A 17,149-nucleotide genomic window follows, 5' to 3' on the forward strand; every position below is an offset into this window, starting at 1 on the left:
GCAGAGAGGCTGTCATGGGAAAATAACTTGGGAGACAAACGTACAGGCAATGAAAAGAGACCCACACTACCCCGAGGTGAAGCTGAAATAGAACTCCTCAAGGATAAGAATGTCATATAAATTACAGAACTTCCAGTGAAATTTGAATTTCAGATAAATAGTGACTATTTTTTAGCATAAATATGTCCCAAGTATTGCATAGGACACACTTATATTAAGAAATTATTTATTGTTTATCTCAAATTCAAATTTAACTGGGTGTTATGCATTTTTATTTGCCAAACCTGGCAACTACTCAGGAGATAACCAGCCAGTGGCTTGGTGGCAATTTGTAGGTTTTATTTTTTTCTAATATGAAGGAAAGAAACTAGTGGCCATCTCCCACCTTTAGACTCTACTCAGAGGTGTACTTCTGATTGTAAAGGCTATGGGATACTGCAACTGTCAGGAATGCAGGGAGGCTGAAATCTAACTGTTTGAGAATGGGAATCAATGGTTTGGGCCTGGGAGGAAATCCTACAAGCCATCTAGTCCCATTCCCTGCCAAAATACTATGGAAATGGCCTAAGTAGTGACTTAGTTTTAACCAGATTGAAAAAAAATAATCACTGCACCAGGGGTTGAAGATAAGCCCCTGGTCTTGTATCTTACTTCTAGACAAAGAGGAAATATCCAGAGGCTGTGCTACAGAACACCAGTCCAAACCTTGACCCAAAGTCACAGGAAGAAAATGGTCAGGTAGCTTCTTTTCAACATCACCAAGTGTTTGCTGTGCTTTCTTCTAGATACTTGAAAAGACGAGAAAGCTTTTGTTCATTATTGAGTTTTACTATAAAAGAATATCCAATTCCGTTCATTATTGAGTTTTACTATAAAAGAATATCCAATTCCACAAAAATATGCATCTTCAAAAACACAACCTTGGTCATTTCTCAGGCAAGGTTTTCTCCCTATTAGAATGAAGATCACTGGTGCACTTTAAAATTAAGTTAAAATTCTTTGAAGAGAATTCTAATTATGGTCATCCATCATCCTCAAGGACTTTCCTAAACAAAAGGGAGTATCACTGTACAAAGCTTTCTTCCCTGGACACAGTGACATGTAAGCTGCAACAGTTTTTAAAAATCAGACTTTCACCTTAGGAAATTCCAACAGGAAGGAACAAAGGTTGTGGAGAGTTTCCAGGCCTAAATTTTCATTTCTTATCCAGACAGAGGAAATGTATAGGACACAGGGGGCTGTGTATCTTTGATTTCCTTTCTGTACTGATTGCTTTTGCCCTGAAACCCATCTATACTTCTACATGGATGTGCTTGGGGGACACAGGGGAGTGTGTACGTGTGTGTGTGTGTGCATATATGAATGTACGATGAATGCACTTGATTTTGCCACCTTGTGTGATATGGACACTTCTTACTTTGGCTTTTAGAGGAAAACAAATATGAATATTGTCATACTTGGATCTTGTGATGGTTAATTTTATGTCAACTTTGCTAGGCCACGGAAGTCAGATATTTGGTCAAGCACCAGTCTGGAGGTTGCTATGTAGGTATTTTTTTAGATGAGATTAACATTTAAATCAGTAGACCTTGAGTAAAGCAGATTACCCTCCACAATGTGAGTGGGCCTTGTCCAATCAGTTGAAGATCTTAAAAGAAAAAGACTGAGGTCCCCTGAGCTACATCATCATTTCTTCCCTGGATCTCCAGCCTACTGGTCTACCCTTCAGATTTCAGACTTGCCAGCTTCAATAATCATGTGAGCCAATCCTTAAAATAAATCTCTTTACACACACAGACACACAGACACACACACACACACACGCTAATATAGGTCTTTCCCCATAATTTTATCAAGTAAGATGGCCAAATTCTATTTTACATTATCAAATCAGTTCCTGAAATCCTTCTGGAATCTTCTCTGAGTTCTATATGGTTTTCTAGGCTCTCTGTATTGACATAAAGAATGTATGAAGAGACCCATCTTTACCCCCAGCCTTGGCCAGAGATCTCAAGTAGCTGAATGGACCCCCTTCCCTCCTTCCCTTTGCTACTTCACTTAGAAAGGGTGAATTTACCTACAAAAATGACTTCTCCCCCACAGTCTAGAGCTTGGGTTTTAGTTTCAGAGACAGGACGGGGAGTTTATCTGAAAAGCCAGCCAGGAGGCAAATGCTGCTACTCTCACTGTATGTGTGAAATTTTTGCACAGCTGCAGGCTTCAAGGAGTCTCAGTGTGAAAGAGAACAGCAGTGAGCTAGATCCCAGGCTCCCCAGAAACTTCAAGGACATGAATCGGAATTCAGCTCTCAGTGCTGAATTGCGGAGCCGCCACAAGGACCATAAAGGCAAGCTAAAGGATGAATGGAAGTCTGTGACCAGGCCTCCTCTGATGACGTCGCTGTAACCCAGATGGCACTGAACAGTTACGCTCGGCTTCAAGGGAACACTGAATCACGTGTGCCCCGTGTGTATTAATAATCTACCGGTGAGGTTAGCCCAGACGTTCACATTCTGCTTTCCTATGCACGGGTATCAAAGTTAGCACAGGCCCCTCAACACCATAATCCATTATCAAAAACTGAAAGCAGCTGGTTGGATTTCTAAACTTTCTACACAGAGAAACGCATCTGGTCCCAGTTTGCTGCAAAGAAGTCAGTTTCCTTCTTTCTCATTGCCCAGCTACAGAAAGCACCGGGAGCAGCCTGGTTCCCCAAATTAAAGGGCCATCATGCTGGTCTTAAGGCTTCATTCATGCTGAGGAATTTGCAGCCCATCCCCACGGCTAGTGCCACCCTACCTCCAGCTTTGGGGCCCCAGCCAAGCAGGGACTCTGAAACGCCTCCAGTTCAGAATGAGGACGCTGAGAATTAGCAAAGCAGCTCTAGCCCTTCGCAGGAATCTCTGCTCAGATCATGTGTATGAGGAGGAAAAAAAATCATTTGAAATGGATTGTCTCAGAACCAATTTTTTAGGATAGTGCAAAGTTGAAGTATCGACTAACTTTCGGTTAATTTCAAAGGCAAGGCTCAGCCGTAATTTATCCCTTTGATTCCACTGACCATCAGCAGTTGTGGCCATTTTCTGCCTGGCTGTGGAAAACAGTTAAATGATGGTGTCCTTATCCCCCTTTGACTTCCCTTCCAGCCTGTTTCAGCAGTCTCACCCAGGCACTTCCTGTCTCCCCAGCTCCACTGTCTGGCACTTATTTCAGACAAGTCAATATGTTTAAATTATATCTGAACTCAAGGTAATTAATCATAAAGCTTTATGCTTTGTAATGTGGTTTTTTTTAAACTTCTGGTTGGCATTCCACTGAATCACAATTAAAAAGAAAAAGCTATCTGCTATCTGCATTGCATTGTGAATATCGTGTAAATGCTCAGGCTGGAAACCCTTTCTGGACAAGTCTGCACAAGGAACACACTGAAAACCTCTGCTCTTTTATGGGTCCAAATAAGAGGATCAGGATGGCATTTTGGGAAATGTTAAGCAGGTCAAAGGAAAGACCCATATGAGCTGGCTGGATCCCTGTGTAGAGAAAACTCATTTGAAAACATAAAAGTCAGGTGATGAGTTGTCTCTTTAATGCATTTTGCAAACATAGCAAAGGCTTTGAAGCTTACTGCATAAGTATGCCACAGAACTGTACTGGATACATGTTACTCAAGATCGATAGGTGGTTGTTTCAAATGAATTGTGGTCTCCTCCAGTTTTAAGGGCGGCCTCATAGCACATAACCTTAGTATTCAGTTTCATCATTCATAACCAGTCCAAGGCTTGTATGCACAGGATGTAACGTTCCCAACTGACTCTCTTGAGCCATTCCTCAGTGAAGAATTCCCCATCTAGGAAGTGAGTGAGGATTACCACCCAAAACACTTTAAAAAGAATGGGAAAATAGCAAAGTCAGGGTTCAGAAAACTGGAGCTGGAGACTCATTTAGAGATAAAACCTTCCAAAACACATGACTAATTTAGACACATTTCAAAATTTATAAAAATGATATACACTGCTATATCAGTGAGGATTCAGTGTAGGAAACAGATACTCTGGGTATTTTAAGTAGGAAGAGTCTTAACAAAGGGAATCAGGTGCTTTCAAAATTACTGGATGGGCTGAAGGAGGATGTTCAGGACCAGGCCTTCCAGAATGACTCCCAGAACCATCTAATACTGATACATAAAGGGAATAATGAAAAACACAAAAGTAACTATTGTAGGGCAGTAATTTGTCTCTTTCTGAAGCATCTCAAACTAAAATTAGTCTTACTAGTCTAACTAGCATCTTCATGTAATGTAGTCCTTGATATAACAATAACAAAAACAAACACCGACCAAACAAAAAATTCTCAACTGAATACCCCATGCACACCCTCCAAGGCCCATTTTTTCCTAAGATTCTTGCTATCCTGAGATTTGCACTCTAAGATACATACACAACTAAAAATAATTCATCTGATGTCAAAGACAGACATTGCAGGGAGGCCAGCATGTATGTATTTATCTGGGCAGATTCCCAAGGACAGCAAGTTTAAAATGGATGGCTGTCTATAATTTAATCACAGCACTGTAGTGAGAATTAGTGAGCAAACACTGGTTCATCTCAGCCAACATATTAATTGCTTCTTGATCAAATTTTAAGACATGAGAGAGTATAAAAAGCATTCTAGGATAGGTGTGGGCAAACTATCACCTATGCCTACTTTTGTCAATAAAGTTTTATTGGAACACAGCTACATGTATTTGCTTGCCGCTGTCAATGGCTGCTTTGGCACAGCACTGGCAGAGCTGAGGAGGTAAGACAGAGATAGGAACGAGCCACAAAACCTAAAATATTTACCATCTGACCCTTTCAGAGAAAAGCTCCTCTAGTGACATGGGGTAGTTTAGGGTAGCGGGAACCATGTATAAGATTCACAGATGCCAATTCTCAATATCAATACAGATTGCCACAAACTAGTTGCTGCTTTACCATTCAAATATTGAGTCACAATGGGGAATTACGTTTTCCACAAGAAAAAGGTATTTCGTATTTTCTTATCTGACAATACAGACCTACTTTTCTGTTATTTTTGACTGAGCAGGAAGCTCTTAAAAATGCTGTCTAGCAAAGGAAAGCAGTTTTCCAAAGGTTCTAGATTAAAAAGAGCAGGAAGCTTTCTAGATCAGAGCTGTTCAGGAGAATTTCCTGCATTGACAGAAAAGTTTGATATCCGTATTGGTCCAATACACTTGAACTGAACTGTTAAGTACACTTGATTTTAATTAATTTTAATTTAAATTGTCACATATTTCTAACAGCTACCATAGTGGACAGAGCAGTTTTAAATCATAAGCGATGTTCTCCTGGTTGTTTTACCAATCATTAACACCTTGCTCAGAAAAGATAAAAAGATCTCAGTGTAACTGATAGGGATATAAACAGACTCACAAATCAGTAAGGAACTCAAAAATATTTTATAAAAAGGCATCTGAATCTTATATAAACAGCACATGGAAAATACCCTCTTACTAGTAGCACATAAAATCAAATTGTGAAGGCAGTGAAATCTAGTAGAATATACAGGTACTACTAGGCCTCAATGTTGAAAACACTTTCACCTTTTTTTTTTTTAAAGATTTTTATTTATTTATTCATGAGAGACAGAGAGAGAGAGAGTCAGAGGGAGAAGCAGGCTCCCAAGGAGCAGAGAGCCCGATGCGGGACTCGATCCCAGGACCCTGGGATCATGACCTGAGCCGAAGGCAGACGCTTAACCATCTGAGCCACCCAGGCGCCCAACACTTCCACCTTTTTGAAGACTGATTTCCAGTACTATCTATCTCCTTTTGCATGAACTAGAGTTCAAGCCTTAACTTAGTTCATAAAGAAATATTTTAAATCATTTATCAGTTCTAAATATTCATATTTACCACCCACATTTCCCTTTTTTTGGCTCACGTCATATTTATTAGTTAGGTTTGGGTTTTCCCGTTAACTTAAATGCTGCTCTTTCTCATTTGGACAGTCAATAATTTGGGAAAAGCTACTTCAAATTTTTCACCACTGACCATTAACCCAACAGAAAAATCATTTCTGAATTTGAACAGATGTTTCATTTCTATTGTTCTCTATTGTATCTTTCTGGATATGAAAGAAACAGACTGGATATTCCTAATACCCCCACTCAAGACCAACTCAAAGGAATACAAGGAACGACAACTCAGCTGCCAACTTCCCTTGTCCCAGACTCACAAGTCTGTCAGATGAACAGTATACGGGCGGCGTTGCTCCAGCTGGGTATCTGGGCTTTGCAGCTGCCACAAGGACCCCATGTGGCTAGGAATGTCAGCTCAAACCTGAGATTGAGTCAAGGAAAGGAGAAACAGCAGGAGTCTATGCGGTACCTGAGACACCCCATGCCACCACCTGTATCTTGTACCTTTGTCAAATCTCAGAGGATCTAATATACACCAGAGCCATTTAACTATATCATAAAAGGCCAAACTGCCATGTTTGGGAAGTAAACAACAAGAAGTTGCCCCTGTGGCCTTCAATAAGTTCCGAGGCTCTATCCAATTTTAAACTCATTTGTTCCCATTGAGATTTAAAATCTAAGAAAGGTAAAAAATGACTTTGGGTCTCAATGCAGAGACATTGACAAGGTGGGCTACTCTAAACATGGCAGTGCTAAATGACGCAGTTTCTCAAACTTCAGGTGCCAATTATAGCATTCTCTTTCTGAGATAAGAACTTCTCAAAGGAATCGCATGCATTTAAGTCTAAAAAACAATGGAGAAGCCCAGAAAGTTCTAGAAAGTAACAAAAGAAGAGTCCTCAGTGACAACACTGTCCATAGATGTTAGAACAAGGGAGGTGCCTTTCTCCACCACCTCAATTGGAAATCTAAAGGGCACCTACCAAGCCTGTCACTGATAATCTTATTCGGAAAGTAAGCCATGACTTGAAGGCCCTCAAGGCATGGTTTCACACGACAGGAGGCTGGAGCTCTTGTCTTAGGGGTAATGACAACTGTGGAAAGTCAAAACCACCACTCCATTCAGGTTCTGATAATAAACAAAATGTATGTGTGATGGATGCAATTTTTGACTGTGACCCTTTCTACATTTGCCACGGTGGTGCAAGTTTCCAGAAGTATCGTGGCTGGAATTTTGGTCTAAACTGATCAGTCATGGTCCCCAACGTCACTGTAATCAGAGTAACCAACACCCCTGTGTTTCTGCCAATTACGCTACTGTGTAGACAAACCATGGATGATAAGATTGGCTTAGTTGCAATTGAAATAGTCTCCCATGGGCTATTTTGCCACATGCAAAAGGCCTTGGAATTCTGATCAAGGCAGAGATGCTTGCTAAATTCCTATGCTACTGTATCTGAACATGTTTCCCCTGGACTCTCACCCAGGGAAAGACCCTCAATGAAGGCAACTATGATATAAAAAGGAGCACTTGAGGTCAGAGGGCCCACAACTCACAAGTCTCCTAATCTCTCTGTGCCTCAGTTTCCTTCTTGTAAAAAGCCACCTTACAACTAGTTTTAAAAATCAAACAAGATAGCATAAATGTTCCTATTACATGGTAAGCAATTAAAAAGTGTCAACTATAAATTGCCATAACTTTATGACTGAATTGGAAGGAACTATATGATTTCAACCAAAAATTTATACCAAAATAAATTATTTTTAATACCTCCACTACCTGAAGGTATTACTTCCTAGCTTCAACCATTTCATAAGCCCTACAAGCAATATTCACTCTGGTTGCCCAATCTTAAAATGTATGTGTAAAGTCAGACTTAATACTTATAGGGATGAGGCTTGTCCCTATAGCTCACTAAAAAATATTTCTTGCTGTTGTTGCCGTGACTCCATTTTCCCCAAAAGGGCCATGATAAAAAAGAAGTCACCATGTAGCTAAATCAGCCTGCAGCTAACATAGACAAAATCCTCAGGTGAAAATTCAAATTCCAATCTGTTATACAGTTATTTCTCTAACCAGCAACACACTCACTGGCCCTGTGTTATGGGTTGAACTGTGTTCCCTCCAAATTCACATGGAGTTCTAACCTCCAACACCTCAGAATGTGACCTTATTTGGAGATAGGGTCTTTAGAGAGGTTATCAAGTTAAAGTGAGGTCATTAGGGTAGGCCCTAATTCAATATGACTAGTGTCCTCATAAAAAGGGGGACTTTGGAGACAGACACACAGGGAGACACTGTGTGAAGATGAAGGCAGAGTTTGGGCTGATGCTTCTACAAGCCAAGGAATGCCAAATATTGCTAGCAAACCACCAGAGGCTAGGGGACAGGCATGCAACTTTCCCACAGTCCTAGAGAAACTAACCCTGTCCACACCTCAATCATGGTCTCCTAGCCCCAGAAACTTTGTTACAGCAGCCTTAGCAAACTAATACACCCTGGTAGTGTTATCCTCTAACACAGAGAGATGGGTTTTCCCACAGGAGAGAAGGAATAAAGACAAAGAACTAACATTTCTTGAGTACACACTTTATTTCAGAGGTTTTACACTGTTAATGCTGTGTCATTTAATACTCATCATATCCCTGGAGAGTAGGTATTCTCCATATGAAGAAACTAAAGTTCAAAGAATTTAAGTAACTTCCCCCAACATCCTACAGGCAGAAGAGCAACACTAGGTATGGACCCATATCTGGTTCTGAAGACCCAGGCTATCCCCTCTTCATTATTTTGCCATCTAACCCCTGAAATGGGGTCTTGTGGACATTTCAGAATTCCTGCTCTCTTGTATTGTCCTAATAGAAATTCAATTTCTTGATTGAACTGCTCCTTACATTTATACTACCTGGAAACTAAACCAACTACAAAGAGAAGGAATGTTCTAAATTTGACATTATTTTCTGGTTGCATACTTATTTTCCAGTCAGCTCAACCGTAATCAGACTTTTCTTTCTCAAAAAAAGCAAGACTGAAAGCAAGCACTTTCTAATTTTCCTCAGAATTTGAGATGCAGAAGATGAGGTTGTCTGTGTGATGGTAAAATGGCTAAACCATGAAAGAAGAGTTGACATCCAGTTTCTGATTGGCTGGAGTAGCACAATACAATCTGGGGATCTTTTATATTAAACCAGTATATCAGAATTCACCCAGCCCTCTGCTCAGAATTTAAGCACATTTTACACTGACCATCCAGAGAAACATGTTTATATTTACTATGTTCCTGCTCTCACTCTTATGTGATAACTTTTGGGGGCTAGGGGTTACTGGAAAGGGAACATTATTTTTGTTTCTCATATATATAGTAAGAGTTTCTATGGAGATCTGTTAGAAGCCAACCTAGAGAGGACATAAGACATGACAACTCTTTTCTACCATTTGCAGTTTGTGCAACTTTGGCTACATTGCCCAACCTCAGTTTTTCTCAGGAAGGAAGACATGGAAAAATAAGATAGCTAAAAGATACTTATCAAAGATAAGTCCTCAACTCTTATATTAGCTTCAAAGTGGTGGTGCTCTACCGGGGAGCTGCATGGAAAATGAAGTGGGACTGTAAAAATGGTTTAGAACAGGGCACTGGAGTCAAAAGTGAATTCAGATCCCAGTTCTTCTTCTTTTTTTTTTTTTTAAACTGCTTTTAAATATTTTTATTTATTTATTTAACAGAGAGAGAGAGCACAAGCAGGCAGAGCGGCAGACAGAGGGAGAGGGAGAAGCAGGCTCTCTGCCGAGCAGGGAGCCCGACACAGGGCTCGATTCCAGGACCCTGGGATCATGACCTGAGCCAAAGGCAGCCGCCCAACCGACTGAGCCACCCACGTGCCCCAGATCCCAGTTCTTTATAATCTGCAGAGAATTTAACCTCACCAAGGCTTAATTGCCTTATCTTTAAAAAAAAATAAAGTTCACAGAAGGTAAATGTTCTCAATTCAAACTCCATAGGACTGGCAAAAAGATCAGATGACACGATCTGTGTAAAGGGTATGGCATACAGTAGGTGCTCAAAAATGGCAACTCTTATAATGATAAGCTTAGAGAATATGTTTCCTTGGCCTCCTCTCAGGCCTGAGCCAGGGTGTGCTAGCCACTTTCCTTCTCTGTGCCGCATGTTCTAACTGTACCGTGAGGCAGACACCTCCCTCCCTTGCTTAAACCATGCTCACTGCTGCATGCTACACTTGAGGAGGAATGCCTGGGCTAATTTCTGTGGAAGTTAGGCAGTAGCGCATCATTACGCATGCTGGAGACCTCCTGGCAAGGACTGTAGCATACAAAAGGAGGTACACAATCTAGAGCTGGACTCCCGCCCTTACAACACTCAAAGGCAGCAGCTGTGATGGACCCTTCACTCTGGCAGCTCAGTTTATTTGGAGCTAACAGTTGCAAAGTATGTCAAAGCATTCAGAAATACCTCTTCCCTCCACACTCTACACCCACCCGTAGCCCCACCAACCTGCCAACCTACAAGGGTCAAACATTACCACCCTTCCAGAGAGGCCAAAATGAGAAATGTGAGGGGTGGGGGGGTGTTAACCTGGAGCTACAAAACAACCATTTGGAGTGCTCTGGAATGAAGCTCACATCTCAGGACTAAGGAGGCTGGAGCAGGGCCTTTAGGGAGTGGCTGAAACTACAAACAAATTACTCCTAAGCAAGCCTTTCCAGTCCTGAGTAGACTTCCTTAAGCCCCAACTACACTTGCCTCCCCCACCCCAGCTTCATAGGGCTGTAAGGGACTTTAGAGATTTAGGCCTGGAGGCCACCACCCTGGGCTTGCCAAGGATGAGTGTGTATGTCTCCACAGCATAGAAGGAAGGGGATGTTCACCAGATACACTGTGAATAGATGCCATTCAGCCAGCCAACAAAACAAAGAAAATAATCATGATGACCCAATCTGAATGGTGTGATTTAATTTCTAGATTGAGATGATTAAACAAATTTACCAAATCTCCAACGTCTAAGCATTCATTTATTTGTTCAACAAATATTTTTCATGTATTTAAAATACATCAAGCCCTGTTCTGGACACTGAACATACAAAGAGGGATGATACAGGTATGTCCCTGACCCCATAAAGACTATAATCTAGGAAATAAGAGAGACAAATGGAATGCTAGGGGAGTCAAAGGTGACACATATTATTAATTTCGGTTTCCCCAAGAGGAATTTCTCAGTGATGGTCCCAGAGCAAGAACTCAATAAATGATAAATAAATGAATGAAAATAACTAATATTTACTGAGTGTATACTATGTACCAGGTACCACTGTAAGCAAGTAAATGCATTAGCTCATTTTATACATTTAATATATTTAATGAATTGCTACAAATAATTAAATATATGCAATTCATTCATTTAGTAAATGAACAAATGGTGTACACTCAGCCCCCAGAATTTCTATCCTGAATGTGTTTTGAATCTGCTGAAGAAAGAACAAGAATAAACAATAACGGCAGACAAGCTTCAGGTTAGGCATCAAGAAAAATATATAAACATGGAAGGAAAATGGTTTTTGCCATAGCCATAAGAACAAGCTGAACAAATTCTAACTCAACCTCATAGCTGGGTGATCTTATGCAAGTAGTTCATAATCTCTCAAGCCTTGAGTGCCTAATCTGTAAAAGAGATTTACTACACCCACCTCATGCTGCCCTTGTGAGGGTCACATCCATAAGGTTCTATATGAGAAAGTGTTCCTGAACTGGGAGGCACCCTCAAAATACTAGTTGCTATGAATTTAGGACTTATTAAGAGGCAACAGAGCATAGCAGGAAGTTAAACTTAGAATCAAAGTCCCTTGTTCTAAATCTGGGCTCCATTAACTGATTAAAATATGTAAACAGAGGGATTAATTGAGATGATGTGGGTTAAGATGCCCTAGTACAGAGCTACTGTTGTAAAAGAGGAGGGGGGAAAGAAACCAAGCCATTCTTGGGGAATGAGTCACCAAAGGCTTTCAAAGTCTCTGGATAATCTTTCTGAGTTAGTTTAAATGGACCGAAAGAACTGGGTAAACTCCCAGGTCCCTATTCTCCTGGGAGCCTGTGATCATCTCATATGGGTATGAGAATCATGTGACTGACTGCCTCAGGATCAATAGAACCCATATGGGTTTGGATTCCTGAGGTCACCTGCGGCTAACAGAGGAATTACTGCTAGTCAAGGAAGAAAGTGACAAGGCAAGAGAGAAGGCAGGCAGAGTGGCCTTTCTTCATTCTCAGAACCAGGGCATCGGCAGGTCCAGGGTAGGTACGGGGGCAATCGTCTCAAAGAAACAACTAGCCATCTGCCCGACAATGTCTAACTATTTGGGGAAAATTAAAAAAAAATGTTCCAGCTTTTAGCACAAAGTATCTTCCTTGAATAAATTCACACAAGGCATAGGCAGGGTGGGTTAAAAGATAATATGGACAGCATTTTATAGACTGTAAAATAAATTCTTACTTTCTCGTCCTTGGCCCACTGAACATGAGACACATTTCATGTATATTAGTTATTTCTAAGTTTTTACAAGGTAAGTACAGAGTCAATAAAACCTCAAATGCCTGAGTTAATTAGATGTATTTGACCCTTCACTTTGAATGCATGTGTTCCAAGGGAACTGTGGTACATCTGTGGTTGATTGGTTTAAAATTAATTCATAAGACCCTGGTTCAGAAAGAGTTAATTGATGTTAAGACTCATCCCTTTAGAATCTCAGCTGTTTTTGCAAGTAGTCTTGACACCACAAGAATTTCAAGTTTTGGGTTCAAAATTTTAAACTTGTGAAGTTATAAACTTGGCAAAACCTGTTCTGCATTTGCTATAAACAGAACACATGCTATTTTGAAACATAAATCCACACAGCTCAATTTATGACTCCTTAGGTTGAATGCTAGAGAAGTTATAACAAACTGGAAAATATGTGTAGCAGGTAATTATTTGATTTACAGGGGAAAATTGTAAAGGGGACCATCTGCCTAGTGTTTTAGAAAGTTTTGTTTTGTTTTGTTTTGTTTTTCCTTTTCCAGTGGGGAAGAGGGGAGAGCACCTATGAGCCCTGGTCTTACTGTCCTGGTCTGGTCAGAAGAGTCTTCAGAAGCATCCATATGGCATTACTGTAATGAATCACCTGAGGTTGACTTTCAGACTATGCATGCTAAAATTAAAACCAAAACAAAACTGCAGAAGTTCCAAGATACCTCTGTATGCTATGCGACCCTTTGTTGCTTATATTGATGCATTATATTACAAATTATATCTAATCAACTAACATTTTAAGGAGTGGCTAATTCAATAAGAATAATAACATGGTGACAATTTAGTCTTTTCCCCCTTTCATAAGAACATGGTCTTCTATTTGGTCTCCACTCAGGTCAAGACATTTCACTAATTAGCTAGTCATTAAAAAGATATTTTTATACCCAGCCTGTAATATTATACTCTTCAGTGATTAGATAGCTCCCAACAGAATTCCAGACTTGAAAATGAAGGCTGGGAACCTGAACTGCTATTATGAAACTTTAAATAATTCCACAAAAGTAGAACCACTGTTAAATAATTAATGGTCTTTGATCTTGTCACAGATCTACTGAAATCTTCACATCACTCAAGCTAAATATTTTCAAACAGAAAAGGGATAGTTACTTTCCCCTCTACCACCCACTCACCCGGGCTAAAGACAGAGAAAGTTTCCAGATGTTTGTCTTATAGAGAGGTCGGACCCCAAGAGGGGCATTTCTGCCAGCCTTAGGGAACCTGCCAGAGTCAAACACTTTGCCTGGCATTTGACTCTGCTTGTCCAATTTGAATATCTCTAAAAACAGAACTGGTAGGAATTGTGAAAATAAGTAACTTGATTAAATTTATCTGAATTTTTGCAAGAACTACACTAGACCTGTGTCTCTCAAACCTCAGCATGTATCAAAATCACCTGCAGTGCTTGTGAAAGCACAGTGGCTCCAGCCCTAGAGTCTGTGCTTCAGGAGATCTGGGGGGGGGGGGGGGGGGGGGGGGGGGGCAGGAATTTGCTTTTCTTTCTTTCTTTCTTTTTTAAATATTTTATTTTTAAGTAATCTCCACACCCAACATCAGGCTTGAACTTATAACCCCAAGATCAAGAATCTCATGCTCCACTGACTGAGCCAGCCAGGGCGCCCCAAGAATTTGCCTTTCCCAGGAGTTCCTAAGTGGTACTGATGTTGCTGGTCCCAGCACTGCATTTAGAGACCCCATGAGCTAAGTCTATGGCTTCTATTTCTTTAGACACAGTTAAATTATGACCTGAAGGATGTTGAGTTCTTGGACTCCATCAGCTGTCATGGGAAATAAGTGTGAGAGAAAAAGGGGCCAGCCTAGGTCCCTCCAAGGCCAAATCTAGAGCTCCTTTTAAGGAAAAAATCCCCTGTTAGAGGAGCCTTCTATCTTCATAGTGGCCCTCGACTCATGACCAGGGGAAGAACAGTGTTCTTAACTGAGAAGGGAAACAACCTTGGAACTCAGAAGTTTTAGCATCTGAGAGAAAAGGCACCAAGTTGTTAAGATCACCATATTTGTGGGGGGAAAAAAAATCTCATTTCACTTGAAGAGCAAAGGGGGGAAAATCCCAGAAATAACAGTTCATGATGTTATGGCTCTTCCTTCTGTGACAGTGTCTTTTATCTTTAAACAACTCTCTGTCATATATTTCAGCTATTTAACACTTACAACTAAGATGTTTCCAAACTCGGTTTGGGTTTTCTTTACTTTCAAACTTAGACTAGACTTGGTAATTCATATGATAGCGATGGCTGAGGTTGCATGGAATCTGTTTGCTAAATTTGCTTTCTTTAAAAAAATCATTGGTGGGGAGAGGCTGGGGGCTAAAGAGATTATCAGGACATTATTTAGCATTAGAAACAAAACTCAGGCCACATGAAATTTCACAAGCTCTCCGTTGATTGTTTGCAAAGTCTGCACTAGGGAATCCTAGAGAAGGGTTAGGTGTCACTGTTCCTTGACAATTCCCCTTAGTAATTATCCCCATTTTCGCCTCAGGTATCTGGAGAACTTGCATTAAAGCAGGTAGGTTATTTTGCACTCATTTTCCAGATAACTGCAGTTGAGTATATCTGGACAAGTAAAAAAAGAATACTTATCAGAACAGAAAATGTTCAAAGCCATTGGAAGGAATATCACAATTGTTAATTTGTAAACATTCTTTAAAGGTAGCCTTTGCACAGGGTGGAGGAGAAAAGGTATCTGAATTGGCTTTGGCTTGTTTTTATTATGAAGAAAATGTTATATTTTAGCATTTCCAAATAAAAGTAAACTGCAGGGAGATATCCGAAGGCTATGAAGCCAAGTTGGTAATAGCAATAATATCAAATATTTACTGAGAACATACTCTGACCTTCACAACAACTCCACGAGGAAGTGCAGGCCTGGAGAGACCTGGTAACAAGCCCAGGGTCACATGGTAAGCGGCTGCGCTAGCCTCCAGACCTGGGACTTCATCTGTCTGACTAGGCCAGAGAAAAGTACAGAATTTGCAAAATAGAACAATTTGTTTTCTATAAGCAGTGTTGTTGCTATTAGGGGGTAAGGTGAGAAGACGCAAATAGAATATTCCTTTGTCCTAGTGTTCTATACACAGGTGGGAAGCACAAAATAAGAGCTCCAGTCACTGTGCAGAGCAAATATCAGAGGTCAGCTCCAGGGGAGCTATCCCTACAGGCCTCAGAGCCTAAGACCGGCCCATTTTCATTTGCTGTCATTTGAGCAGCCACTGTCTATACTTCCTTGTGTCACTCAGTGTGCTGAAGGAGCCCTGCGCTCTGTGCACTATCGACTCAACATTTGCCTTCCTTGTATCTTACTAAACCTCCTTCCCAGGCCTTGATAACTCACAATGAGAAAACACTCCATTTATTAAAATGCTAAATTCTCCCAGCTCAGTAATTCTGATCATTTTTTAAAAGGCGGAAAGTATACTTGGCATATTACAAGTATGCTATACCTGAAGTTCCCAATTGTCTCTCTAAACCTGTTCCTCCCCACCTGTTCCTCACTTTGGTAAATGGCACCTCTCAGCTTCTCGAACCATGAACATACATCATCCTTGTTTCTTCCTTTGTTCCTCTTCCTCTGCATCTGACCCACTGGCCATTCCAAAAACCTGAGCTCCACACTGTATCTAAATTCCTTCCACTCTTCACATCTCTACTGCCCCGTCCCAATCCAGACTGTCACCCCTCACCTGGGTAAGCCCAATCACCTCCTACGTGATCTTCAGCAGCTAGGGGCATTGTTTTCCATCCATTTTTCAAAAACTTCTTTTTCTTTTAAATTATGTAAACAAGTACATAAATGCCCTGTGGGAGGCTGAAAATAGCCCCCCAGAAGACATCCATGTCTTAACCCTGTGCCTGTAAATGTGACCTAACTGGGAAAAATGGTTCTTGCTGATGTGATGAAGTTACAGATCTTCAGGTGAAGAGATGATCCTAGATTATCTGTGGGCCAAACACCCACCTCTTCTTATAAGAGAAAAAGCAGAGTCATGAGGCACACACAGAAGAGGAGAACGGAATGTGACCACGGAGGTAGGCAAAGATTAGAGTGATGCAGACACAAGCTAGGGAATGCAGGCAGCCACAAGAAGCTGGAAAAAGCAAGGAACAGATTCTCCTGAGAGAGACAGGCCTGCCAACACCCTGGGTTTGGCCCCGTGAATTTAGGCTTCTGGCCTCCAGAACTGTGAGAAAATAAATGTGTGTGGTTTTAAGGCACCAAGTTTGAGGTACTTTGCTAGAGCAGCCACAGAAACTAGTACCTGCACTATCAGTGTAAAGTTCAAAAATTACAGGTAAGGTTTAAATAATACCTTTTGACCATCCCCTCTCCTCCCACCCATTCTGTTTTGCTCATCTGAGGTACCCATTGTCGTAAGTTTTGGGGTTTCATCAATCCAGTCCTTTTCCTATGCATTACATGCATGGATATAGTGAAGAAAGATGCTATTTTCATGTTTTAGTGAACCCAAAGTGCTCTCCCAAAATTTATGGTTCAGTTTTGTCTACTTTCAAACTTTAAGTAAATGGAATGCTGCTGCGTATGTTCTTCTGTGACTTACTTCAAACATTATGTTTTTGAGATTCATCCATATTGTTACTAGTATGGATCTTTAGTTCATTTGTTTTCTCTACTGCTG

The sequence above is a fragment of the Mirounga angustirostris genome, unplaced genomic scaffold (assembly GCF_029215605.1).
Source record: "Mirounga angustirostris isolate CCGP_5_RB_7025 unplaced genomic scaffold, mMirAng1.0.hap1 SCAF_10, whole genome shotgun sequence".
NCBI lineage: Eukaryota > Metazoa > Chordata > Mammalia > Carnivora > Phocidae > Mirounga > Mirounga angustirostris.